General features: G+C 35.0%; 1 pseudogene across 1 annotated transcript; it reads left to right on the top strand.

The window, feature by feature from the left end:
• Nucleotides 1–1,167: 1,167 nt before the first annotated feature.
• Nucleotides 1,168–25,186, top strand: LOC149771177 (uncharacterized; annotated as a pseudogene). The gene is made up of 6 exons (XR_016418400.1): nt 1,168–1,262; nt 3,180–3,331; nt 12,648–13,592; nt 15,162–15,194; nt 18,753–22,815; nt 24,155–25,186. The product of XR_016418400.1 is annotated as an uncharacterized LOC149771177 (transcript).
• Nucleotides 25,187–27,555: the final 2,369 nt, after the last annotated feature.

The raw sequence follows: 27,555 nt of genomic DNA, 5'->3' as shown, positions 1-27,555 counted from the left end.
TACATTGTTTACGAATTATTCTGCGATTTGTTCTCAAGGGCTCCGAAACCCACACACACCCACACTATTTTTTCTTTCTAAATATGCAAGGTGCGTCAAATCTAAATTTTTAAAAATGATCCATATGCCATTATTCCTGTTCGCACACTTTAAAAAAAAATTATAATTTGTGCAAAACAGATATAAAACACAATATGCCCTAAATACTGTATGAAGAAGTTACACTAAGCGACAAGTCCTATTTGTCTGTCTGTTTGTATGCATGTATGTATAATGTAGGTACGCTAGCACGCATGTACACGTGTGTGTGTGTGTGTGTGTGTGTGTGTGTGTGTGTGTATGATTTAGATTTTTAATGTAGCTTTAACTTTTTCAGTCATATCGCTACGATGTCTGCAGTGTGGCAGTTTATAGTAATATCTAGCATTATGACATGATGCCACAGACACGTAGCATGATGTCCCACCCAGTCACATTATCTTGACACCAGGCCGACCAGTCCTAACACTAACCTCTTAATGCTGAGCGCCAAGCGAGGCAGCGGTTAGTACCCCTTTTATAAGTATTTTTTATGATTCGGCAGGGGATTGAACCCCCGACCTCCCGCATCCGAAGCGGACGCTCTAACCACGAGGCCATAGGAGCGGTGCGTATGTATGTATGTGTGTGTGTGTGTGTGTGTGTGTTGACCTTTCTGGTGGCATAAGTGGTTAGAGCGTCCGCCTCGGTATCGGAAGATTTCGGGTTCAAACCCCGTCCGAGACATGCCAAAGACTAATAAAAATGTTACTAGCAGCTGCCTGACTGTGCGTTTAGCATTAAGAGGTTACTTTTAGGACTGGTCGGCCTGATTTCAGGTGGTACATGATGCTATATGTCTGCGGCATAATTTCCCAGTGCTGAAGATCAGTATGAACTGCCACAATGCAGACATCGTAGCGCTATGAGTAAAATTTTTTTAAAGTTAGGTTACAAATTTATGTCACAAACAGACACACACACTAACAAACGCACGCACACACATTATAATTGAGAGCAACAAGGGATATTAGTTTTTGTACTAATTATTTCACTGTAATAAAAGAAGACATCATTATTATTATCTCGTCATATATTTGTCTTGCAGAAATGGAAGAGGTTATCCGAATATCTGGAAACCCCCAATTATGTAAACCAGTCTGTATCGATTGTTGTAGCTTAGGAATCTGAAGTTAGCGAAGTTTGTGTTTTCCAGTTTGCCGATTTCTCTCTACGAGAATACCGTGAGCTTTTTTTAACGCTCGATTTCACGCTCCACCATTGTAACATTTTTCCAATGCTATTTAAAAAAGACATGCTGGGTAACATTTTTGTTGTTGTTCTTACGTTTATAAGAATTTAATTTGGTTATTTGTTGTTCAGTTACCCCATTTTTGTCACAGGGGCTCGTTACAAAGAAAATCAAGGGATGGGGGTTCTAACCTGTAATAATATAACCCCCATCCCTTGATTTTCTTTGTAACGAGCCCCTGTGATTTTTGTTATAGTCAAATTTCCTGTGACCCTTCCCACCCTACTTTACAAATTTGGATACCCCTAAAGTCTGTAATGAGGTTTGAAGGGTCCGAGTGAACTCGGAATACCCAATTTAGATGTTCCACACGCACACACAGGTTAAATACACATGCATTTTTCCATAAGGATATTGAAAACGACCGCCAACCACATGAGGTTCTGTGATCAGAATTAAAAACTAGCCCAATAAATACCAAACACTATATTAAAAAAAAGAAACGAAGGAAAAAAGAATAGGCGCATTGGTTGGCTAAAAAATGAACACTTAGATGAATCTGATGATTCAATAATTTTTCTGCCAATAATCAGTTCTAATGGAATTTTGAAGTGGATGGTATGTGCTTATGTGCTTTAAAGTTATAGAATATCATTAAAATACAAATGTAATTTAAATTTGTAGCCATGGGCAGAAGACTAATTTTCAGAAGGTTTGAAGAACTGAATATTCTGCTACCTGCCACCCCCACCCCCAAATAATTAGTACTTTTAAACCATATTGCATAACTTTAAATATACTTATTTTTATGAGTAAGTTTTCATGGACTTGGGGGGGGGGGGGAAATCACATTTTTGTGCGTGCAAACAATTTTGGATTGGAGATAGGCTCTTAGAGATCTCTGAAGCAGAGTCTGCATTGTTAGGACCTATAATTATAGAACTAACTCTCAGTTTTGGAATTTTTTTATAGCAGTTTTCTATATAGCACATACTTGAAATTTAGTTCTTGTCTTTCATTTTAGACTCCTATTAAGAGCCAAGGCTCTAGCTCCTTCCTGAAAAGAATCAATGTTTATTGGGTCATAATATTGTAGATTTGATGCATTGCTAAATCCATGAAAATTAATTTTGCACAAATTTTTGAAATTCGTAAAATCATGCCTATGGCAGAGCAGATTTGATCCATTTTTAGGTGCTTAAGTATACTGTTGTCATAAACCAGAATCTTTTGTTGAAAAGTCCCTTGTGCAAATGGCATACCAGATTGGATAAATTGATTGGAGTTGATTTAGCTTAAACAATGTCCTTGGAAGAGTGGTCCCTGGATGTTAATGTCAGGATTGGATACAATAGAAGTATGACACTTTTGTCTGATAAACCAGACTCTTTGGTTATACTGTAGTTTTTGCACGTTAATGGCATGTCAAATTAGATAAAATTGTAGGAGTTGACTTTTGTCATGTACCATATTTATTGAGTCATAAATGTCCATGCATACCAATATAGCAGGCTAATTCTATAAATTAATATAGGAGTTGACACTATTGGCATAAACCAGATTCATTGTTAGAAAAGTCCCTGCATGCCTATAGCTGGCCAAGTTAGATAAGTTTAGAAGAGTCGACAGTATTGGCATAAATGTTATTTTTTGCTTAGAAAACCCAGTGCTATGAATGTAGTGGAAAGAGTAACTTAAATTTTAGTTTTGAATGGATTATCTTAATAGCTCAGTGTCTCACCATTGTATGTGAGGAGTTAATCAGCTTGTTTTGATGCTCGTCACCAAGGCAATATAACACAGAATGAAAAAGGTGATGCATTTATAGATAATATTGGTATTTTGAGAAACAATAAGCAAAACTTTAACTTGTTATTACTTCATTTATAGTTGACAAATAATATTGCAGACTTTTAGCTTGATCATCATGATGGAGTACAACAAATAGATGCTTCCCAGTGATGTCACTAGCAGACAACATTCTGCCCATTTTACCTTGACGATGGATAACCTGGCAGTTTCTCCTATATGAGACCATCAAAATTGACCATTTTGAACAAGGTACACAGAAGCAAAATCAACTTATAAATCACAAATATAGACACTAACAGAAAGGCTAACTTGCATTCTGTACATGTTTTCTAACAGTATTTTGAGATTCAACAAACTTATTACAGGTTCCAAACACCATATAAAATCGACAGTAAATTTGCCAGGATATCACAACTGTAGCTGTTGATGATGTTAAGTTAAATGTTATGGATATTACCAAGTTTTATTGTGTCTGCAGTAAGGGTGTTATTATTTATTGCCAGTTTTAGCTCTACTAGTCATAAACCTAAAGATCTTTTGGTATGGCCCCATTGCCACTGTCATTTTTTGGCTGTTCATATATTAGCATAAGTTTATTGTTGCTAAAGCTTCTAAGCAGGATTGCCATGAAACTTTACACACACTTTCATCTCAATGTCTGCTTGGTTCATAATAAAAATTAAGCCACTTAGACATCCAATATTTCTGCCAATATGGCCAATTTGAAATCTTGTCGCTATTCCACCTGAATACATAGATGGAACATATCGACATGGATTTTTCAATTACAATGTTGATGAGGCAAAACAAAAGAACATTTGTTTTTCTGGTTGGTCGACTGTGCCTGTTTTGCTCTGAACCCTAGAACTTTTCCCTCTCGTAAAAAAAATCATAAAAGATTGCATTAAATTATATATATATTTAACATGTTTAAAACAAAAAGAACCTCAAAAAACACCAAACTGACCTGCCTACCCTAATTTTGAAACCAGTGGTGTAGAAAACATACAAAACACATATTTTTGCTCCGCTTGATGTCTAGCTGGGCGTAAATAAAAACATTGCTAATTTGATATCCAATATGGCTACTACAACAGCCATCTTGAAAATCTTTTCATTGCTACTTAATCTGAACAGAAAGTTACATCAACATGGGGTTTTCGCCAGAAGGTTTCTTATCATGTGTGGTGAATCCTAAATTAAAATGATACTTGTCTTACATACAGTATAGCCACCACAATATCCTTCTTGACATTCTTTTTACTGTAATTCATTTGGAATGGAAGGTCATATCAGAACAGAGTTTTGACCAGGAGACTAATTACAATGACTAGTTTATCCAAATGGAACAAAGTCCCAATCTTACATCCAATATAGCATCCATGGTGGCCATTTTGGAAGCTTCTTTATCACGGCTCGTTCTGGAAGCTGGCCAATACCTTAATCTGGAACTTTCCATACCACCTCACCTGTTTTTTTTTTCTTCTGGTTAAACATATAGTGGTACCTATCCATTTGTTTGAAATTAGCATAAATTCATCCAAGACCATAACTTTTCACATTAAGAGGAACAGTTATTCATTTTATTTTATTCTATTTAGTGCAAAGTGTTGGTAACTGCTGATTGTATTGGATATTGTCAGTAGGTGTTGTATTTGTGATCCATCCACTGTTGGCATTAACAATTTACAATCACTGACTTAATTATCCTATTTGTTTTACTTTTTTAAGGTTGGGTAATGCATTAGAAGGGAGCACCTTTGGGGTTGTGTAACCAGCTTATGCTGGAAAATGATTGAAGTGCTTCAGTGCAAGGGTGCTGTCTCTTGACTGGTTTTCTGTATTTTTGTTTTTTGTCCATACAGGAAATGACAGGTAAAGAGTTTCACCATCTTGAGAGGAGATACTATACATAGCTTTGGAATCTAGGATGATAGCCCAATTAATTTTTGTATGTGTTACATGGCTAAAAGCGAATCACAAATTAAGTTCACATTTGTTTTCATAAACTATGCAATAAATTACATTGGGAGAAAGCTGCTTGGAGAATATTTTGTTTATGCATATTTCTTGGCCTGTTGTTCTTACATTAAGCTATGGCAGATAGCAGCCAAATTAGTGATGGCTAATTGTTCTTACATTAAGCTATATCACGTAGCAGCCAAAAGAATGATGGCTAATTGTTCTTACATTAAGCTATAGCAGATAGTAGCCAAATGAGGGATGGCTAATTGTTCTTACATTAAGCTATAACAGATAGCAGCCAAATGAGTGATGACGAATTGTTCTTACATTAAGCTATAGCAGATAGTAGCCAAATGAGTGATGTCTAATTGTTCTTACATTAAGCTATAGCAGATAGTAGCCAAATGAGTGATGACTAATTGTTCTTACATTAAGCTATATCACATAGGAGCCAAATGAGTGATGACTAATTGTTCTTACATTAAGCTATAGCAGATAGTAGCCAAATGAATGATAACTAATTGTTCTTACATTAAGCTATAGCAGATAATAGCCAAATGAGTGATGACTAATTGTTCTTACATTAAGCTATATCACATAGGAGCCAAATGAGTGATGACTAATTGTTCGTACATTAAGCTATAGCAGATAGTAGCCAAATGAGTGATAACTAATTGTTCTTACATTAAGCTATAACAGATAGCAGCCAAATGAGTGATGACTAATTGTTCTTACATTAAGCTATAGCAGATAGTAGCCAAATGAATGATAACTAATAGTTCTTACATTAAGCTATAGCAGATAATAGCCAAATGAGTGATGACTAATTGTTCTTACATTAAGCTATATCACATAGGAGCCAAATGAGTGATGACTAATTGTTCTTACATTAAGCTATAGCAGATAGTAGCCAAATGAGTGATAACTAATTGTTCTTACATTAAGCTATAACAGATAGCAGCCAAATGAGTGATGACTAATTGTTCTTACATTAAGCTATAGCAGATAGCAGCCAAATGAGTTATGTCTAATTGTTCTTGAATTTAGCTACTTGGCAGATGGCATCCAAACGAGTGATGGCTAATTGTTCTTACATTAAGCTATAACAGATAGCAGCCAAATGAGTGATGGCTAATTATTCTTACATTAAGTTATAGCAGATAGCAGCCAAATGAGTGATGTCTAATTGTTCTTGAATTTAGCTACTTGGCAGATGGCATCCAAACGAGTGATGGCTAATTGTTCTTACATTAAGCTATAGCAGATAGCAGCCAAATGAGTGATGTCTAATTGTTCTTGAATTTAGCTACTTGGCAGATGGCATCCAAACGAGTGATGGCTAATTGTTCTTACATTAAGCTATAACAGATAGCAGCCAAATGAGTGATGGCTAATTATTCTTACATTAAGTTATAGCAGATAGCAGCCAAATGAGTGATGTCTAATTGTTCTTGAATTTAGCTACTTGGCAGATGGCATCCAAACGAGTGATGGCTAATTGTTCTTACATTAAGCTATAACAGATAGCAGCCAAATGAGTGATGGCTAATTGTTCTTACATTAAGTTATAGCAGATAGCAGCCAAATGAGTGATGTCTAATTGTTCTTGCATTTAGCTGCTTGGCAGATGGCAGCCAAATGAGTGATGACTAATTGTTCTTACATTTAGCTGCTTGGCAGATTGCAGCCAAATGAGCGATTTCGTGGATAATTGTTCTTGTATTTAGCTATTAAGCAGCTGGCAGCTAAGTCAGTAATCTCTTGGCAAATGTTTCATGCATTTAGCTATCTGGCAGAAGTGGCAGCTGCACATAGTGTTATAGCAAAAGAAAATGAAGGTCAGGTGTATTTCAAGTTATTTATTTCGATATGTATTTTTTAATTAAGTGCTTTAGAAATAGCCACAGAGTTAAAATTTAGTTTTTTTTGATTTCCGTTTGATTGCAACTGCTGTTTAGATATAAGCTTGATGTTTTTTGTTGCAATTCTGACTTTGCTGTTTGTACTTTAATTGAGATCACCATTTTTAATCTTTTAATCATCTAAATATTAACATAGTGAAGTAGAAATAGAGGTGCCCCATCCTCCCAGACCAGTGACATCCCCTCTGTTTTCCAAGTGTAGTTCTTTTGGAAGTTTTCAGATGTCTTTGCTGTTTATATTTAAATTTGACCATCTTAGATAAATTTGTAAATCCTCTCAATGGTAACATATTATTACCTTGTATGAATGAGAAAAATCCTGTTTTTCTCTCTCAATATTACCCTTTTCAGACACTACATTTTTCGTTGTTGTTGTTGTTGTTGTTGTTCTAGGGTTTAACGCCATTTTTCAGCACAAGATAGGCCATATATGGTGGCCAGTATAACTGGTGGAGGAAGAACCCTGGAAAACCCAGGAAAGAACCACCGACCCACAAGAAGCTACTGGCAGGCTTTCCCACGTACCCACGCTAGCCGAGCCTTGGACTCGAACATACGCAGACAGTACATTTTTCGTAAAAAGGTCCATATATTGCTACGTTTTTGACCTGAAAACTGGCCTGACTGTCTGTTATGTGTATTTGTAATGTACCATTAAATTTCCAGTATGTATCCAGCACCTTGCCTGTTAATGTCTATTTTAGTGTCAAATATCAAACTCCATCATACAAATGTAAATTTGTAATGGAGACATAAATCCAAAAAACTTGGTGTTGAAAACTCAAATCACACATACAGCCAAGATTCAGTTCCATCTGATTTATTGCTTGTTCCATGATTGTAAGAGTCATTACAGGGAAACCTGTATGTAAGTAAGGTGGCGCTATACAGTTTTGCATTTTGCATAGGGTTAGGATTTTAAAGAAAATGAATTTCCCCGGCTGTCCTCACTGGTTATACTGGCTATTTAAAAAAGACCTTGTATATCTTAGTTATAATGCAAAGAACCTTTAATTCCCTTTATTTTGGTGTATGATTGATGGGTGTACTGTGGGTTATAGAGTATACAGCTTGGCCTTACTTCAAATGTGCACCTTTCAAAAAAGTGCTAGCTCTACTTGGTCATTTTCACTTCCTGAACTTCAGAGGTCAGTTGTATAAAAAAGAGCCAATAACTTTTTTTACATTTTATATATTTGGTAATTCATTCATTGCACTTTCAGAAGCTGGTATTGTTTAGTCTGGCAAAATTCATTTTCCCAATTTTAATAGCTGCTATGTATAGTGCACTTTAGGCTAATTCAGACTGATTTTTTAACACAAGGGAGCAGTCATTTTAGTTAGCAGTGTACTTAAATCATGTAAAATGTCCAAAAGTACAATATCCAAAAGAAATATCATCCACATTACAGTAATGTAGCATAGAGATATGCCAACATTCTCTCCACTGTGCATGTTTTAAATGCGTACTACTTCACCTTACATACGTCACTCTCTCAAAAGTACATATTATCTGGTGAGCGCCACCTAAAGAAGAACTAAGGGATGCAATCAGCAGGTTGCTACATATGCTGTCATGTGACAGCTAAGCTGCTGCATTCAGGACTTGGGTCACAAGATGGCAGTCCAGGGGAAGTTATTTTGAGAACTACTAAAATCATTGTAAACAGTTACATAACGTTTCTTTAAAGTATTAGTTATAGAATCTTTTGATCACTCTTATATACCAACATTAAGTCAGGTTTATATAGGTAACTGTACAAGATTTTGCAGCAGAGAATGCAGATGATTGGTAAATAGAGGTGACCTTTTTGACAGGTTAATATGCTGGTTTTGGAATTTTGACAATATGGCTGTTTAGGACAGATGATTGCTAAACAGAGAAGACCTTTATGATATATTTATCCATTTGTTATTGTGATTTATATAATGTTTTTTTCCTGTTTATTGAAACTGACTTTCAGGATTGTACAAGCTCATTTTAACACTTCCTGACACAGTGTTGAGGGAGTTGGGTATAATTATGGAGCAGTCCTTGATCTTCATTTGTAATCATCTGTATTAATAAATATAAATATACAAATCAAATATTGCAAATGCAATATCAAACTCTCTATCACACACACACACACACACACACATTTACACACTCAGTAAAAGATGCTTGTTTAGCCACAGTATTCTACAAGATGTTAAAGTTTTAACGAAAGTGTCTACATTTTCTCAAAGGTAAATATTTTAGTATACAGCTTGCTAAATATTTTCCCATTTTTTGGTAGTAGAAAACATATCATTTATTAACTTTTAAAATTTGTATATATTTATTTTATTACAGCATGACCTATACAACTGATATTTTGCATTTAGACTGAAGAAATTAATTATATCACCAAATTTGTAATTTTCAAAAATATATAACAGATGAAGATTATAATGTTGAATTTTTCAATATATAATTCCTAATCTAGACAATAAAGTATTTCCAAAACTCTTTATTTACTGTACAGTCATAAAATAACTGTTCAATACTTTCAACTTTTTGTTTGCAAAAAGTATATCTATCACTGACAATGATTTTTTAAAATATATAATTGATTTGTTACGATAATTATGTGCATCAATTTAAAATGAAAGGCAATTAAATTTGTATCTTGAGTGTAGTTCTTAGATATGGGTAGAGATCTCTTTTCTTCCACTTTTGGTCAGTTATCTTGAAAATATTGTTATCTCGACTCTATCCAAAAGATGTTTATATCCACATGGGATTTTCAGTAATAGACTTCTTATGATACCTAGTTGGTCCTAAATGAAAATGGTGCCAGTTGTACATCCAAAATGGCTGCTATAACAAATGTCTTAACAGTTTTGTCATTACTCCAAAATGGATGATAATTATAGTACAGGATTTTCACCAAAAGACTTCCATTGATGTCCATATTGTCCTAGATGGAAATGATATGAAGCTGACATCCAATGTTTACCACAGCAGCTAATTTGAAAATATTTTATTGCTTATAAAGACTATCAGTTATAGTTTCAACACTCAACAGTTAAAACAATGAAATTGTTGAATCTTGAAGTCCTTGAAATTCTTTGCACCCAGAACATTGTCAGTGATCTGTTCAATAGACTCTTGTTTTGTTATTTGAAGGCCTGACATTTTTTTAAAGAATATTTGTCTAAACTATATCAGCAAAGCCTTTCTTCATTTGAATAAGGTTTTTAATAATCCAAGTGATGTTTGTGTATTGATTAAAGGAAAGAACATGAGCTATGTCACTTCCAGCTGTGGTTTAGGCTGTATGTGTATCTCTCTTTATTCTCTGTTTTACCATTCAAAATTTATTAAAAAAATGTTTTTAAAAAAAAATATTTAAGAGAAGATTAGCAAAGCAAAGAACAAATGAATAAATCATGGTAAAATCAGTGAGTTAATCAAAGTAAGGAACAGATTTCTCCTCATCCTACAACCCAGAAGTTTTTTCACTTCTTTTAACTTCTTTGCATAATGTATCTCTAACATATCTAAGTTGAAAGAAACATCTATTCCTAACAGGTGAAAGAAAGAAGCACACTAAACTGTTTCAATGTTGGGGCATAGTTGTTATTCTGAAAATTTGTTCCTTCTTATCCATAGAGCTTTATATCAGTGGTTCCAAACCCCCAGGTCATGAGGACATTCACAAGGATCGAGGAGGGTTGCCAGAATTTATGTTGAGGGTGGCAAAACTGATTAAAATGTGGAAATGGGGCTGCGAGGCTCAGGACAAATATTTGGTAGGGTCAAGGCCAAAAAATGTTGGAAACCACTGCTTTAGATTTTGATACATTGAAAGGTAAACCAGAAACTGATGCAGAATCCTTGAGTTTTGATTGTAGATCTGAAAAACTGGAGAGCCATCCAATAGTAAAAAGGTATCATCAGCATACTGAGCCAGTTTAAAATTTGATTCCTATAATAAATAGGTATGGGGCTAATGGGTTTCCTTGACAACAACTCTTTCTTGATGATAGAAACTTAACAAGTAACCATTACTTTTGAACTTGTCACAGAATACTCGGAACAACTGGCATTAATATATCAATCAAAATTAAAAGATTTCAGAGCATTTTCCAAAATGTCCCATTCAGGAGAGTCAAATTTATTTTCAGAATTATCAACAAATAAGAGGAGGTGAAAAGGACTTATAAAATTCATTAATAAATCCATCAGAACCAGGATTGTTTGCATACTTCATGTTTTATAATTAACTTATCAAAATGTGGAAATGGGGCTGTGAGGCTCAGGACAAATATTTTTAGGGTCAAGGCCAAAAGAAGTTAGCAACCACTGCTTTAGATTTTATTGCAATGTAAACCAGAAACTGATACAGAATCTTTGAGAGTTGTGATTGAAAAACAGTGGAGAGCCAATGAATACTATTAATAAGGTACCATCAGCACACAGTCCCAAATTAAATTCTTCGTCATGTTAAAAATTACCAGTAATGTTTCTCTTCTTCTTGAGCTGAGTGGAAAGAGTTTCTATTCTTATGATAAATAAGTATGGAGCTAATGTGTTTCCTTGACGACACCTCTCTGTTGATGATAGAAATGAGACAAGTAGCCTGGAATTGTCACAAAATACTTGGAACAACTGGCATTAATAGAATCACTAAAAGTAAATGATTTCAGAGCGTTTTCCAACATGTCCCATTCAGGAGAGTCAAATTTATTTTGAAAGTTGTCAGTTAATAAAGGGGGGAGACGAATTTGTTTCATAGAGTAGCTCATAAAAATAAATATAAAATTCTAGTGTTTTAAACAATAAAACAAACCTCCCGTAGGTTTAATTATTGAGAGTATGACTTTTAATAGAGGGAAGTACCTTCTTAAGCATATTTGCAATTGAGGCTGATGCTATTTTGTAGTCCACCTTTAGTAATGAAATTGGTTTTCAAATTATTTTATAAATCTTAAAGTTAGGAATAAATGTAATAATTCCACTAGGCTCAAAATCAGAGAAAATTTTGTTTTCATATCTGAAATTTAGAGCTCTTTACATAAATACACCCAAATCTGATGAAAAGGTTTCATTGATAAATCCATCAGAACCAAGGCTGTTTTCATCCTTCATTGTTTTTAATGCAACTAACAGCACTCAGAAAAGGTTAGCTTACCCTTGCACAACGTTTAATTCAAGTTTTTGTCATGCATCATTAAGTGTTTATATGTAGATAACTAGTAGTTTTGCTTTGATTAAGTTTTTCATAGAAATCATTTTTTGATTCAGTATCTCATTTTCGTTTATTAACCTTTTCCCATGATAAGAAATTATTCTTTTATTAGTTTGTTTGTAAGCATCACATGAACAACTATTAGAAACTACATGGCAGTAATCATAATTAATGAATTTGATGAAGTTGCAGCTGAAGCCTTACTATAATGCAGTGGATTCATTTCTATTCATGGGTGTTTTTTTATCATAAAAAATTTGCATCTTCACAGGTACTAAAATATGTGGATGGGAAAGGTAGATCCTTCTAAAATGACAGAAGGTTCATTGCTTTTCACTTTTTAAAATTCCTAGTTTGAAAGCTGAGTGCCATGATAAAATGTTAATTTAAAGTAACTTGCTATGGGTAATACACAAATGTACAAGGAATGTAACTGGCATTACATTTGTTATTCATTTCCAGTACACGAGAGAGACACCACTTTTGAGGACTCCAGACTGGTTCAGCATACCAATCTATAAAAAAATATGACAACTCCAGGCTGGTTCACAGTACCTGTCTGTAAAAGATATGAAGACTCCATGCTGGTTCACCATACCTGTCTGTGAAGGATGAACACTTCACACTGGTCCACCAAGCCAATGTCTGAAGGATGATGCAAGCAGAGAATAAGTAGCTTTGTATGAGGACCTTCCATAGATCTTATATTGGAAACTCCTATTATGAAAAGTAATGTGACTTAGTGAACTAGCTTCATTTGAATTTATCAGTCCTGTATATAACAGATACATATTCACTGATTTAGTCCATCAGTCCTATGTTTACCAGATACATGAATATATGGGTTAAAATAATATGACTGATATTTGAAGAACCATTTCAGATGGATTACTTTGAGTTATCGAAAAGGAAATACTCAAGAAATGGAGAAGAGAATTATTTTGCATGCTAGAGGGTTATATGACTATCTTGTGTTTCTAAGTATTTTTCATGTACCATGAAAGTTACTTAATCATTGAATGGAAGAAAAGTTGTATCACCTTTTATAGAAAATGGCATCAGTCTCAAAGGAGGTTAATCGACAACACAAATCTCTTATGATAAAATTGTGTGATATGATGGACCCAAATGATCCAACGTACACAAATTTCATCTTTTACTTGGAGTCTTACATTCCTGATGAAATGTTGAACAGGGTGCAGCAAAATCCAACAGATGTGTTTCGTCTAATGGAGAAGAGAGGAATCTTGAAAGCAGGGAAGTATGACATTTTGGAGGATGCTCTGAAAGCTAGTGGGTATATAGATGTATTGGATGTTTTAAAGAATGAAGAAGAATACATAGCTAGACAAATGAGAAAACGCAGTTACAGTGATGGTCCGATGGCTTGTGGCTCATCTAATATCGGTAGCTCTCACTCTTGTCTGTCTGTCTCTTTCATTCAATAGGAACACAATGCATACACCTATACTAAGTATATACATCATGAGAAAGAATAGCAAATCTTTGTACACAGAAATCATGGGCATGAGTTTGGCATTAGAAAGAAAGACTGAATATCAAATCTTTGTACACAGAAATCATGAGCATGAGTTTAATATTAGAAAGAAAGAATAGCAAATCTTTGTATACAGAAATCATGGGCATGAGTTTAGCATTAGAAAGAAAGACAGAATATCAAATCTTTGTAAAAAAGAAATCATGAGCATGAGTTTAACATTAAAAAGAAAGAATAGCAAATCTTTGTACACAGAAATCATGGGCATGAGTTTAACATTAGAAAGAAAGACAGAATATCAAATCTTTGTAAAAAAGAAATCATGAGCATGAGTTTAACATTAGAAAGAAAGAATAGCAAATCTTTGTACACATAAATCATGGGCATGAGTTTAGCATGAAGAAAGAAAGAATAACAAATCTTTGTACACAGAAATCATGAGCATGAGTTTAGCATAAAGAAAGAAAGAATAACAAATCTTTGTACACAGAAATCATGAGTATGAGTTTAGCATAAAGAAAGAAAGAATAACAAATCTTTGTACACAGAAATCATGAGCATGAGTTTAACATTAGAAAGAAAGAATAGCAAATCTTTGTACACAGAAATCATGGGCATGAGTTTAGCATTAGAAAGAAAGAATATCAAATCTTTGTAAAAAAGAAATCATGTGCATGAGTTTAACATTAGAAAGAAAGAATAGCAAATCTTTGTATACAGAAATCATAGGCATGAGTTTAGCATTAGAAAGAAAGACAGAATATCAAATCTTTGTAAAAAAGAAATCATGAGCATGAGTTTAACATTAGAAAGAAAGAATAGCAAATCTTTGTACACATAAATCATGGGCATGAGTTTAGCATGAAGAAAGAAAGAATAACAAATCTTTGTACACAGAAATCATGAGCATGAGTTTAGCATAAAGAAAGAAAGAATAGCAAATCTTTGTACACAGAATTCATGGGTGTGACTTTAACATTAGAAAGAAAGACAGAAGAGCAAATCTTTATACACAGAAATCATGAGCATGAGTTTAGCATAAAGAAAGATAGAATATCAAATCTTTGTACACAGAAATCATGAGCATGAGTTTAGCATTAGACAAGAATAACTGAAAAGTAATATTTATTAAATAAAATGCAACTGAATGAACTTATTGTACTTTATTTTTTGCATACAAAACTCACATTAAGGTGAACCAGTTTGCGTACCTGTTTTGTACATAATCCTGTTTTGTACATAATCCTAAACCAAATTGACATATCTACATGTTAAGACACTAAAAGTATCTAACATTCAACTATTACAAATAACTACAGTATTCTCCACCAAATAGCAAATCCCATGTTTCTTAAACACCACTAACTTTTAAAATATATGTACTTCATAAATCTCTTTTCTGCCATCCTTCATTTACTGAAATAACACACTGAAATAACACACTGAAATAAATTAAACCACATAATTTACTATTTCAGATGCTGCATCTGTGTCATCAATTGAACTAGACGGTATGGTAGACTTTTATCTCTTTAATTATGCATTTGGAGATCAAATAAATGAATTGCTTATGTATTAACATATTCAAGTGAATAATCAATCTAGCATTTATCATGGCTTTCAAGGTATTGTTTACTAAGAGAGAGAGAGTCAGTCTTAGTTTGACAATATTTGTTTAACTTAATATTACAATGAATAATCAAAGTGCAAGAATATAGAGCAAACCATTCCTAACAGAATCTCCATATGTTGTGAATTTCAGAACATCCACACATCTGCATTGGACATTTAATCTGTCCATGTTGTGCACAAAGTTGATTAGAACTAGTAGTAATCATGGTTGTCTATGTTGTGGCATGTAGTACAGAGATTAATGTTTATTGCTCACTACTGGAAAGTTACATTACAATGGCAGTCCAGTTCATGCAGCACATATAGGCTGAAATACAAGACACTGCAGAATGCACTTTTTATGGGTAGGTCCATATGTATAGCTGAAGGACAGTAAGACCTGTGAAACAGATAACTGAATTAAAGAAAGAAATGGCGAGTTGAGGTTAGATGAATATGATTAGTTACAGGGCCGGTGATACCATATAGGCAAACTAAGCAGCTGCCTAAGGCGCTGATTTCAGGGGGCGCATTTCTCCAAATCAGCAACAGTTTTGAAAAATAAATAAATTTCAGTTTTATTGAGGGTCGTTTTTTATCCTGGTTTATTTCATACAGGGACAAATAATGGAGTAGATTCAGTCTGACCGAAACACTGAAATATTTTCCTGGGGGGAGGGGGCACCAGAATCTAACCTTGCCTAGGGCACCAGATAATCTGGTGCTGGCCCTGATTAGTTATCTCAGTCTCTCTGTACATTGGGGGATCCGAGTGGCCGAGTGGTCTAAAGCGTTCTCCATTAAGGATCACTGCCATCTCATCTCTGTCTGCGTGGGTTCGAATCCAGGATTCGGTTAACGTGGGTATGTGAGAAAGCTCGCCAGTAGCTTCTCGTGGGTCGGTGGTTCTTCCAGGGGTTTTCCTGGGTTCTTCCTCCACCATTAATACTGGCCGTCATGCATAGCCTATCGTGTGCTGAAATGTGGCGTTAAACCCCACAACAATAACAACAACTCTCTGTACATTGGATATGTGTGTGTGATCCTTGACTTTATTTAAAGGAATTTAAGCACTGAGATTAAGACATTTTGGTTCTCTGTATGATATCACACCTGCAATTACATAGATACGCTCATTAAAATAATGTGAATCATACATGATGGAATTTATAATTCTTTTTTGAATTTAGCACACCAATATTACCAGAATCATAAGATCAGGGTTTCACTCGTTTCATGGGGTAGCAAGTTTCATGGATTTATTGGCTGCTGGGAACCACAGATTTAAAAGACCTAATGGAAAAAGAGATGTGTGATTCAGAAAGCCTCCCAGCCATCTGCTCTAATTTCTTATTCATTTCTGGTGATCAACCAAGCTCAGCCATTCGACAATACTATCTTTTACATGTGTTTGTTAGCTCTGCTGGTTGTAGACCATAACAGACCATCAGATAGCCTAGCTGTCATACAAAGTCCATTGTTTGTCCATTTGTCACCAATAGTTTCTTATTGCTACTCCTCCTAAACTACTCAGAGGATTGCCATGAAACTTTACACATATCGATCCCAAGATCTATTGGTCCTAAATGAAAATATTACCAGGATATACTTCCAATATAGCAATGACAGCAGTCATATTGAAAATCAATTTGATATTCCTCCTGAATGAATGGCCATATCAGCATACCTCTTTTACTGTAAGGCTTTTTATGATATTCTGTTGGACCTAAATGGAAATGGTGCTGAACTGGAACTGATATCCAGTTTTTCCACCATGTCATCAATCTTGAAAATCTTATTGCTACTCAGTGATAATGATAGCCATCTGACATTCAGTATGGTCACCATAGTAACATCTTTAAAATCATTTGTTATAATTGTTTCTGCTGAATGGACGGTCATATCTACATGTAGTTTTTATTAAGAGACTTATTATAATATCTAGATGGACCAAAATGAAAATAAATGGTGCAAATCTGACATCCAGTATCGCTGCCATGGTTGCCATTTTCAGAATCTTGATGTTTCTACTCATTCTTAATGGAAAATCAGTATGGGGTTTTCACCTAAAGACTTCTTATCACAGCTAGTTGTTCCAAATAAAAAATATTACATATCTGAAGTCAGCGGGTTCCATCCCCTTGCCTAAGGTGGAGTGGAGTCAAACATATAAGGAACTGTTGTGTGATGGTCCTCTGATAACTTGTCAGTATCAGTATACTTCAGGTGACAAGAAGGTACACATGATCCTTCTCTTTGCACAGAGGGTGTTCTGAATTATCCATCACTGGATAAATTTGGAATGGATTACCGACTGAGTTCACTACATTCTGGGCAAGAAAAATATTTTGGTTGATAATCGGTCCAGGAAACACAGTGGTCCACATGGAATGGTCTCTGCACCAGTCCTTATAAGATTCCTGTTCAGACTGTGTAGGGGAATCCTGGTGGACTTGATGATGTAACAGGACTGAACAAGGAGCTTCTACCTGTGGAGCTCCTTACCAGCCTCCTTAGTTAACACCAATTATATTGATGCTTTCACAGCAGGTGTTGATATGGTAATCACTTAGCTCCAGACCAGGGATGTTTTTAACCTGTTTTTAGCTACACCTCCCATTACATATACATAGTTTACACCATGTGTGATTATGTTCCAGAGGAACCCAGCACAGTATTGGCAGAAGAAGAAATCTTCCCTGTCCCAGATTAGAAGGCATGGGAAGTGGATGCCTTAAGCATTAGATGGGATCGACTGATCCTTTACAACATTCTGCTCCTCAGATAATTCCGTAGGCACTCCAGAAAATCTGATAGCTGAGATTTGATGGGAAACCCAACTCCAACTTTAAACTGCCATTCTTTATTTGCATCATTCCAGAAGATTATGAGTGAGGCCTATGTATAATCGTGAGGGGACTTATGTATGCCTTTATCTTTGCAAAGAATTGAGACTATGATTGAATAGGTACATTTGACACGATGCCAAGTTTGGGGGATAGTTTACACTGATTGTGTGCATTAAATATTGCATAAACCGCATAGTGAAATGGTATTCTGTTAAGTTATGCAAGCCAGTGATAAGAGGCCCACTAGAGCCATTTGTTAGCAGATACGGACATGTTTAGCATTACGACCTTTCAATTTCATACATATGATACCATTCCTCCATGAAATATGGCTGCCTTTTTGAAGAAAAATAAACTTTGCAATGAGTGCTTGTAAAAAGTTACTAAACAGAACTACACCAAATAAGATGAAAAGCATCTTGGCATACAGGCTGGCCATGAATACCAGAATGTTCGTGAAGCTTACTGTTATTTTGCTGTTGTTTGTTTTCAGTTTTTTTTTTGGTTTGTATGTTAGATGCTCTTGACTAGAATTGCTTGTACACCAGTTAAGTATTAATAGTACTAAGAAATTTAAAGACTTTAACAGATGTTTAATTCACTTTGCAGACATCAGCAAGCTTCGAGGTGATTTAATTCAAGCATACAGAACCTTGAGGTGTATTCAGGTGTCTCCAATATTTGAAAAGAAGAGATGTGATATTGATAACATCTATGTTGACTTAGTCATTGAAGAGAAACAAGATGGCAGTAACACACAAGGGGGAAGCAAATATGTCTACACACAAAATAAGGTTGCTCAGTCTCACTCCAAAGAACCAATCGAGGTCACCAGTTATACACAAATATTTGTGGACAGGAGAGGTTCAAAGTTTAAACGTATTTATTTGCGCGGAAAAGGAGGATTAGGGAAAACCACCTTTTGTAGGAAAGTTTTGCATGCATGGTGCAATGCTCATGAAGGAAACGCAGTTGTTCAAGATTCTTTTTTCCAGGATGAGGCAGTTCTTAAGATGTTTGACATCTTGTTTTATCTGAATCTACGAGAGGTTTCAGTTGAGGAAACTTTAATTGAGGTTATATGTGCTCAGTTTCCTTTGGAGGACGTACCCAATAAAAATATCTTGGGAACTCTGTTGAAAGATCATGGGGACAAATTATTGTTTATTCTAGATGGTCTAGATGAGACGATTGTACAGTCTAGATTCCTTGAAAATATTGTCACCCGTAGAGTCTATCCAAATTGTTGTTTTCTGATTTCTTCTAGACCTTGGAAAATGTCCCAGATGGAGTTACACGAGGGGACAGAAATAGACCTGCTGCTGGATCTTAAAGGATTTAATTGGATTAATGCTCTGAAATTTGCTGAGAATATTTTCATAAAATGTTACAATGATAGCAATGTTATTAAACAATTTGAAGCTGATATAGCACGCATTGTGTTGGCTAAACAGTTAATTCATGTGCCCCTTCTCCTTCTTTTCCTGGCAGTGGTGTGGTATGAAAATGAAAGGTCATTACCAATTAAGCTCTGTGAGCTGTATATTTGGTTCCTAAATCTGGTGGCAGATCGATTGAAGGAAAAGTACAAGAAAAACCCTAATCACAGGAGACAGAGATTTATACTAGATGATACTCAATTTCCATTGCCTAGTAAAATATCTGCAAGTTCTCTGGTGGTGAATTTCGGAGAAGGGTTTCTGCTTTCACTTTGTGAAGTTGCTCACCACTTTTTACTCAGCAGTGAAAAGGAGAACTCACTAGTGTTTCAAAAGACGGAATTACTAAATGCCATTGGTGATAGGGGAGAGGAAAAACTGTGTGTGGCTCTGCAACTAGGCATATTGTCAGTCCAAGATTCTGTGTCAAATCTTTATATGAAAACTAATGTGAGTTTCATACATAAAACAATGCAAGAATTCTTCACAGCTCTATGCTTCCTTCTCAAGCCAGAAAAATTAGCAAATTTTATTTCTTCAATAGAAGATTTAAATGACGTGCAGCAAAATGAAAATATCATTGTATTCCTTGTTGGCCTGATGCCTGAGCTTGGTAACAGAGTGCTCGAAAAAGTGAATGAATTGTGCAGAGGTTGTTGGGAGACATTGAGGAGTGGAGAAGGAGAATTGGTGGATTTAGAGATGTGCCATTATAGACATAGAAATAAAGTGAAAGTTAGCAAGATAGTGGCAAATGCAGCAATGTCCCGTTTATTAGATATTAGTGCCATTTACTGTAGATGTCAGGAAGAAGTTATTGGAGAGGATGTGAAATTGAATGTATCGGGGTTGTGTCTACGACATAAGAACTTTGACCTACACTCACTGAATCCAGCTTTCCTACAAAGCTTGGATCTAAATCGGACCGGACCTATGTGTGATATGGATTATGTATTAGTAAATCTGAAAGGACTTGAAGGACTTGTATATCTCAGACTATATTCTTTAAAGTGTGACTTGTATCTGCCTGAGACAGGTTCTCTGTCAGTTTTAATTTTGAAAGGAGTAAAATTGTCCATTTGTTGTTGTGAAGAATTAGGCCGGACACTGGGACAATGTACAAAACTGGAGAGACTTAACTTACACTGCACAAACCTCCACAACTGTCTGTTAGATCTCTCAAATATGTCAAAACTTACAGCCTTGGAGGTAAAGCTGTCGAGTAGTTGTTGTAATGTGCTATACAGTACACTGGCAGAGTGTATTCAGTTGGAGAGTCTTAAAATATTCGATGAAGATCTCCAGATCTTTTAGATCTCTCTAATATGACAGAACTAAGAGACCTGGATCTTTCAAAGGTTACTCTGTCTAATACTTTTTGTAGTAGATTAAGCAGTACACTGACATGCTGTATTAAGATGAAGAAACTTAGTATAAGCTACACAGACCTCCAAAACTGTCTGCTCGATCTCTCTAATATGACAGAACTAACCGAACTAGATATGCAGGAGGTAACATTGTCCAGTACTTCATGTGATATATTAGGCAGTACCTTGACACACTGTACTAAGCTGGAGACACTTAGTATACACAGCATGCATCTCCATAACTGTCTGTTGGATGTTACTAATATGACAAAACTAATAGTTCTTCTTTTGCATAATGTAACACTGTCCAGCAGTTGTTGTGATATATTTAGTAGGACCCTAACACACTGTACTAAGCTGGAGAGACTTGAGATACGTAACACAGACCTCCACAATTCTATGTTCAATCTCTCCAATATGACAGAGCTAACAGACCTGGATTTGAGGACTGTAACACTGTCCAGTGGTTTGACACACTGTACTAAGCTAGAGAGACTTGGTATATTCATCACAGACCACCACAGCTGTTTGTTAGACCTCTCTAATATGACACAACTTACAATTCTGGATATGTCAGGGGTAATACTGTCCCGCAGTTTGACACACTGTACTAAGCTAGAGAGGCTTTGCATATACCACACAGACCTCCAGGACTCTCTGTTAGATTTCTCTAATATGACAGAACTAACAGTTTTGGATATGTCAGGGGTAAACTTGTCCATTATTTGCTGTGATGTATTTGGCAGTACACTGAAACACTGTACTAAGCTGGAGACACTTACGATACGCAACACAAACCTTCACAACTGCATGTTAGATCTCTCTAATATGACAGAACTAACAAGTATGGAACTATCAAAGGTAACACTGTCCAGTAGTTGCTGTGATGTATTAGGCAGGACACTGACATGCTGTACTAAGCTGAAGACACTTAGAATATGCACCACAGACCTCCACAGTCGTTGGTTTGATCTCTCTACTTTGACAGAACTGAGATATCTTATGCTGTGGAAGGTAAAAGTTTCCAGTAATTGCTTTGATGCATTATGCAGTATGCTGACACACTGTACTAAGCTGGAGACAATTGACATGCATGTCAATGGGTATTTTTGTTCCTGGAATGCTTGCAGAGATCGTTTTGAGTCCATAGAATTTTTGATAAAGAAGGAAACAGAGAAATTGGCAGACCTGAAATTGTAAATGGATAATCATCGAATATAGAGTGGATTACATAAGAATGCACACAAATCACAAAGCATCTCATTTATGTTATTATAACATATCTTGTCAAGACATGTATGTTATTATAACATATCTTGTCAAGACATGTATGTTATTATAACATATCTTGTCAAGACATGTATGTTATTATAACATATCTTGTCAAGACATGTATGTTATTATAACATATCTTGTCAAGACATGTATGTTATTATAACATATCTTGTCAAGACATGTATGTTATTATAACATATCTTGTCAAGACATGTATGTTATTATAACATATCTTGTCAAGACATGTATGTTATTATAACATATCTTGTCAAGACATGTATGTTATTATAACATATCTTGTCAAGACATGTATGATAACAAATTATCATAGATTGAGATTTGGCTGGAACCATAATACATGTTCCAAAGGAAAAGTTAATGGCTGTACATGATTCCTGAATAAAATTAATTTTACAAAATACTTAACGCATCTGACACGTACAAAAATAAAGTCATAAGTAGTCTGCTAGTAGGGAAAAAAGACTGTGCAGATAACTGCTAAGGAAGGACAGCTGATCAAAAAAAGGATACAGTCGGACAATATTACTCTACTGGCATCTCATGGATTTAATATACAGCTTTTTTATATAGGCAGGGATCGTCCTGGGCTTCGCCAATGTCGCAAATTGCGATTTTTTTTCCTTATTGGCGACAAAAATATCCCATCTGGCGATTTTTTTGGCGACATACTTTTTGGTTATTTAATTTGTACATACAATCATGGATTTGGACTGAATAAATTTAAAGCCAGAACGAAAGGAAGCCACAAACTTGACTAAGCAATGCATTGGAATCAATCTGTTACACAAACGATCCTTTGTTCTTATTGACAACCCTATCTTTACAGTGCATTGTTACATCATAATCTGCTTATGCTGACATCTGGGCTGAGTACTGTATGCTGCGATACAGTCAATCATGCTACCGCACTATACCTACAACTGACCGACTTCTGAAGACGTGGATAGAACAGATACAATTAATTGTATGGCTAATCCTTCTGTTTTTTTTATACATATACCAATACAATAGTTTTGCTGAACCTTCATAGAAAACTGATAACCTTTGAAGTACCGACTACTGTGTATAAATACAAAGCAAATGGAAAAAATCTCAATCACAATTACATCTGTCGCCAGTGCAGCATTTTACTCATTGATCTTTTCCTTTTGCCATCAGTCCCGTGTTACGGCTGCAGAGACTTAAACTCCGCAACAAGAAATAGCAAAAAAAAAAAAACAGTTTTGCATAATTAATAATAATTATTTATTTCTCAAAATACAGGAGTGAAAGAATCCCTAAATTGGGTGTGAATTTACGCTTATATAAACGGTCCAATATTGCCAGGTGTTGACTCGTGTAAGTTTCATTCGTGGGAATGGAGATCCTTTTTTTCTTGTCGAGAAAATTTATACAGCATTCAGTGATCATTCTTGGGATTTAGGAAGCAATTCGCTACAAGCTTTGTGAAGCTAGCCATAAAAGGGGGGGGGGGGGCTGCTGAGAGGCTACTGGTGTCACATGTCAGCACTGAGGACTGTGAACGTGGATTCAGTAAGATGAACCTCATAAAAACTGACATCAGAAATAAGCTCTGCATCTCATCTCTCGAGAATTTAATGAGAATTAGCATGTACAGATGTGAAAAATTAGACTTTGAAACTGCATTCAACAAGTGGGCAGCCCTAAAATCGCGACGGATCTTCATGTAACACTTTGTAACATTTTGTTAATGCTTGTTGTAATTAAAGTATTAACTAATCCATCTTTTGTAATTTTCATTGCCTGTTACATTAATAGACTAAATTAACACTTGGAAAAATGTACACTACTTTTTTTGGCGACACTTTTTGAAAATTGGCGACAAAATATTGAGGTTGGCGATTTTTTTGGCGACAGCTTTTTAAAAGCCAGGACCATCCCTGTATAGGAAACATATTCACCAACTTACAAACTTCAGGATTGGTGTAGATTGTTCAAAGGTGCAAATCCTGAACAAATTGTGAATGCAGCTTGCCTAATGAATTAGTTTAGCCTTAAAAAGACATATTTGGTGTTTGGAATTTATATACCCCTATAACACCGACTTCCACAGTTGTCTAATAATCTCTTCAAAATGAGACAACTAATAACCCTATATACATCACAGGGAACAATCTTGACAAGTTGATGTGTATATTAGGCAGTACACGAATACACTTTATGAATCTAACTACCTATAATATATGCAACACAGACCTTCACAGTTGGATCTCACAAATATGACAGAACTCACAAAATTGTGGTTCCCAGTCTGACACTGAATTCATCCAAGAAACTCTATTTAGCTGGAGTGCTTTCAAATAATGAAAGCAAACTTAATTTCTGTTGGCGGATAGATAGACTTAAGTATGTATTGCATGTAAGTTCAGCCATAGGGAGTTGAGCATATTGGACCAAGAGACATGCATTGAGTTCAGCATACTCACTGTACGTAGTGACACATGCATGGAGTTGAGCATACTGTATGTAGTGACACATGCATGGAGTTGAGCATACTGTACTTAGTGACACATGCATGTAGTTGAGCATACTGGATGTAAGGAAGGATGCATCGACCTGGGTGAAAGTGTACAGGCATGTTGGATGTAAAGGCAGATGGACTGACTGCAGTAACAAATTACACCCTCAGCAGACTATTGTGTGATAAATCACAACATGGAAAATGGCAAAGCTTTTTCGATCTCTGCCCAGCTTATAAATGACAAACATTAAGCATTTACATATTTGTGTGGTAAAACTTTGGCTGTCCAATTAATTTTTTATGGCTTTACATATCCCTGTCTTTGCATTTATGTGCATTGTTTAATTAATTCTGAGACTGAAGAAAGACAATAATACGGAAAAATGTATCTGTCTGTTATTGTGTAAATGCAGTATTGTGTCTTCAAATATTGTTGGAAAATATAGTTAAATTGTTATATGTTTATTGTTCTCACTGGTATACCACTACTATACTACTACTACTGCTACTACTACTACTATTACTTCTACTAATTGCTCTTCTCCTCTACATATCCTGCCTCCTTAGAGCACAATGATTGCAATTTTTTTTTAAAAACCGGATCTTTGCATCTTAAAATGCACGTGAGTGCATTACATTATTACATATGTTGTGAATTTCAACCTAGATGGGTGTAATTTTTGTGCATGTGGAAGGATTAGATAGCATGTGTTCATGAGTTGTAATTATTAAATAAATTCCTGATGGTAGGTTATATATTTTTGAATGTTAACACTCTCATTCAAGATATCTATCTCGTAGGCTGACCACACATTTGAGGAATTTTGGACCTTTTTCTGACATTTCTTGAGATTATTGATGTAGATGGCTATTACAAAAGAGTAGAATTTTGTTATGATCAAATGACATTGCTCAACATGCCATATCTGTCATATTTATACATATCTTTAATCCCTTTATCAAAATTTATTGAAGACAATTGAATAAATTTCATCATGAGGAGCGAATAATGGGAATTCCTAGCTAATAGGTACTTTGATTTTAAGGATGCTACATTCACCAGTGTCCCTTAAAATGTGGATTGTTTTCCAAAACTGAAGATGAAAGTAAATATATTTTGCAGAACATATGTGGCTACTCTGTTCTATCAGTTATTTCATAAACATTTTCAGGATTGTAAATGTAATTGATGATCATCTATGATGTGGCTGCTTAAAGTGCGGTCTTCTTGTTAGAGGATATACAAATTTAGGCTATATGTTTTTCATGTTTGTTTACAGACATAGTGACTCGTTTTCAATTTATTGCAATGCACATTTTGCAGAATTTAAATAAGTTTCTACAAAGCAATTTTGTAAATATCAGTGTTCTCACCTCCTTGTACACTTAATCACATTATATTGATACAATATATACATGTATTTTAAATCTAATCAGAAATATTTTCCTATGTCTTTTTTATGATAGATTGTATAATGGTTTTTCTATCGACATTTACTAATATACAAATGCTGTAAAAAAAATATAAAAAATAAAAGTAACATTTATGTTTGCCCACCACTCAGTCAATTATTATTTTACTTTAAGATTACATTTACCTCATTAATGAATCATCTGTCGATCTCTGATTGTGTGTATCTATCTATCTATCTATCTATCTATCTATCTATCTATATATATATATATATATATATATATATATATATATATATATATATATATATATATATATATATATATATATATATATATATATATGGGTGGGTAGCTGGTTGGTATGCACAGTTTCTTTACAAGGCGCTGTTTAGGTTCAGAATGTAGGGCAAAATAAAACATTAGAGAACCATAAAGTTACAGCAGTCAAATGCCACCAGGAGGAGTAATGTACGTCTTATTTCATAAAATATATTTTAATGTATTGTTATGAGTGTATCTAATGTCCATAATATCACCATGCGAATTAATGCATAAATAAGCCATTGTTTTAACTGGCTAATGTGGATTTTAGCTGCAGAATTCTATGGATGTGGATAACTGCCTGAGTGATTGGACCTGACAATATAGTAATAACAGCACGATCAGGCAGCGTTAGGGACATTGCTGTGCCCAATATCATATAAACTAACTGAAAACATAAACTGATTTTACGACTCTGAGAAAGAATAAGATGATATCCGAAAGACTGCAGATTAGAACTTCAAATTTATTCTAATCTATTAATTCATTACCTTCTCTTCCCCCACCAGACGTCCAAATTCTGACTATAAAAGACAGGAACACTTCCCTTACTACTTAAACACAGGTTTACAGCTGCAAAAAGTAAAAGCACTTGAGTGTTCTTATATCTTTTGCTGAAACACCCATTATTACTGCATGCAAGCAGATACATGACCAAATATCACTACTCAGATAAATGCTGCAACTGTGGTACAGCAAATTGTTACACATATAATGACTTCCCTATTAGTGGTATGTTGACCGTAAGTATTTTCCTAAGTAATAACATTTTAAAACCGATGTTAAAACTGACAAAGTAATTGAAGATAAAACAGTATTAAATTGCCATTACTGTTTTTGAAAGATTCTCAGATATGGCTTGCATGCTTACAAATATATTGAGCAAAATTTTTGTATGCATACATGTATGATATTGTTGTACTTTCTTCACTCTGGAGATGAAGTCTCAGGACGTCACTTTTTTTTTAGTTTTCTGTGTATATGTGAATCGCTGATCAGGTCAGTTTGGTTCATGAATTGTCTTCTGATGTGTGATGGAGCTTTGGTTTGTTTCATCAACCCTGGACGTACTGCGGTTCAGAGATTTATGT

This window comes from Sinohyriopsis cumingii, unplaced genomic scaffold (genome assembly GCF_028554795.1).
Source record: "Sinohyriopsis cumingii isolate HCF-2022 unplaced genomic scaffold, ASM2855479v2 utg002078l, whole genome shotgun sequence".
Lineage (NCBI taxonomy): Eukaryota > Metazoa > Mollusca > Bivalvia > Unionida > Unionidae > Sinohyriopsis > Sinohyriopsis cumingii.
This window is presented reverse-complemented; position numbering and strand designations above follow the sequence as displayed.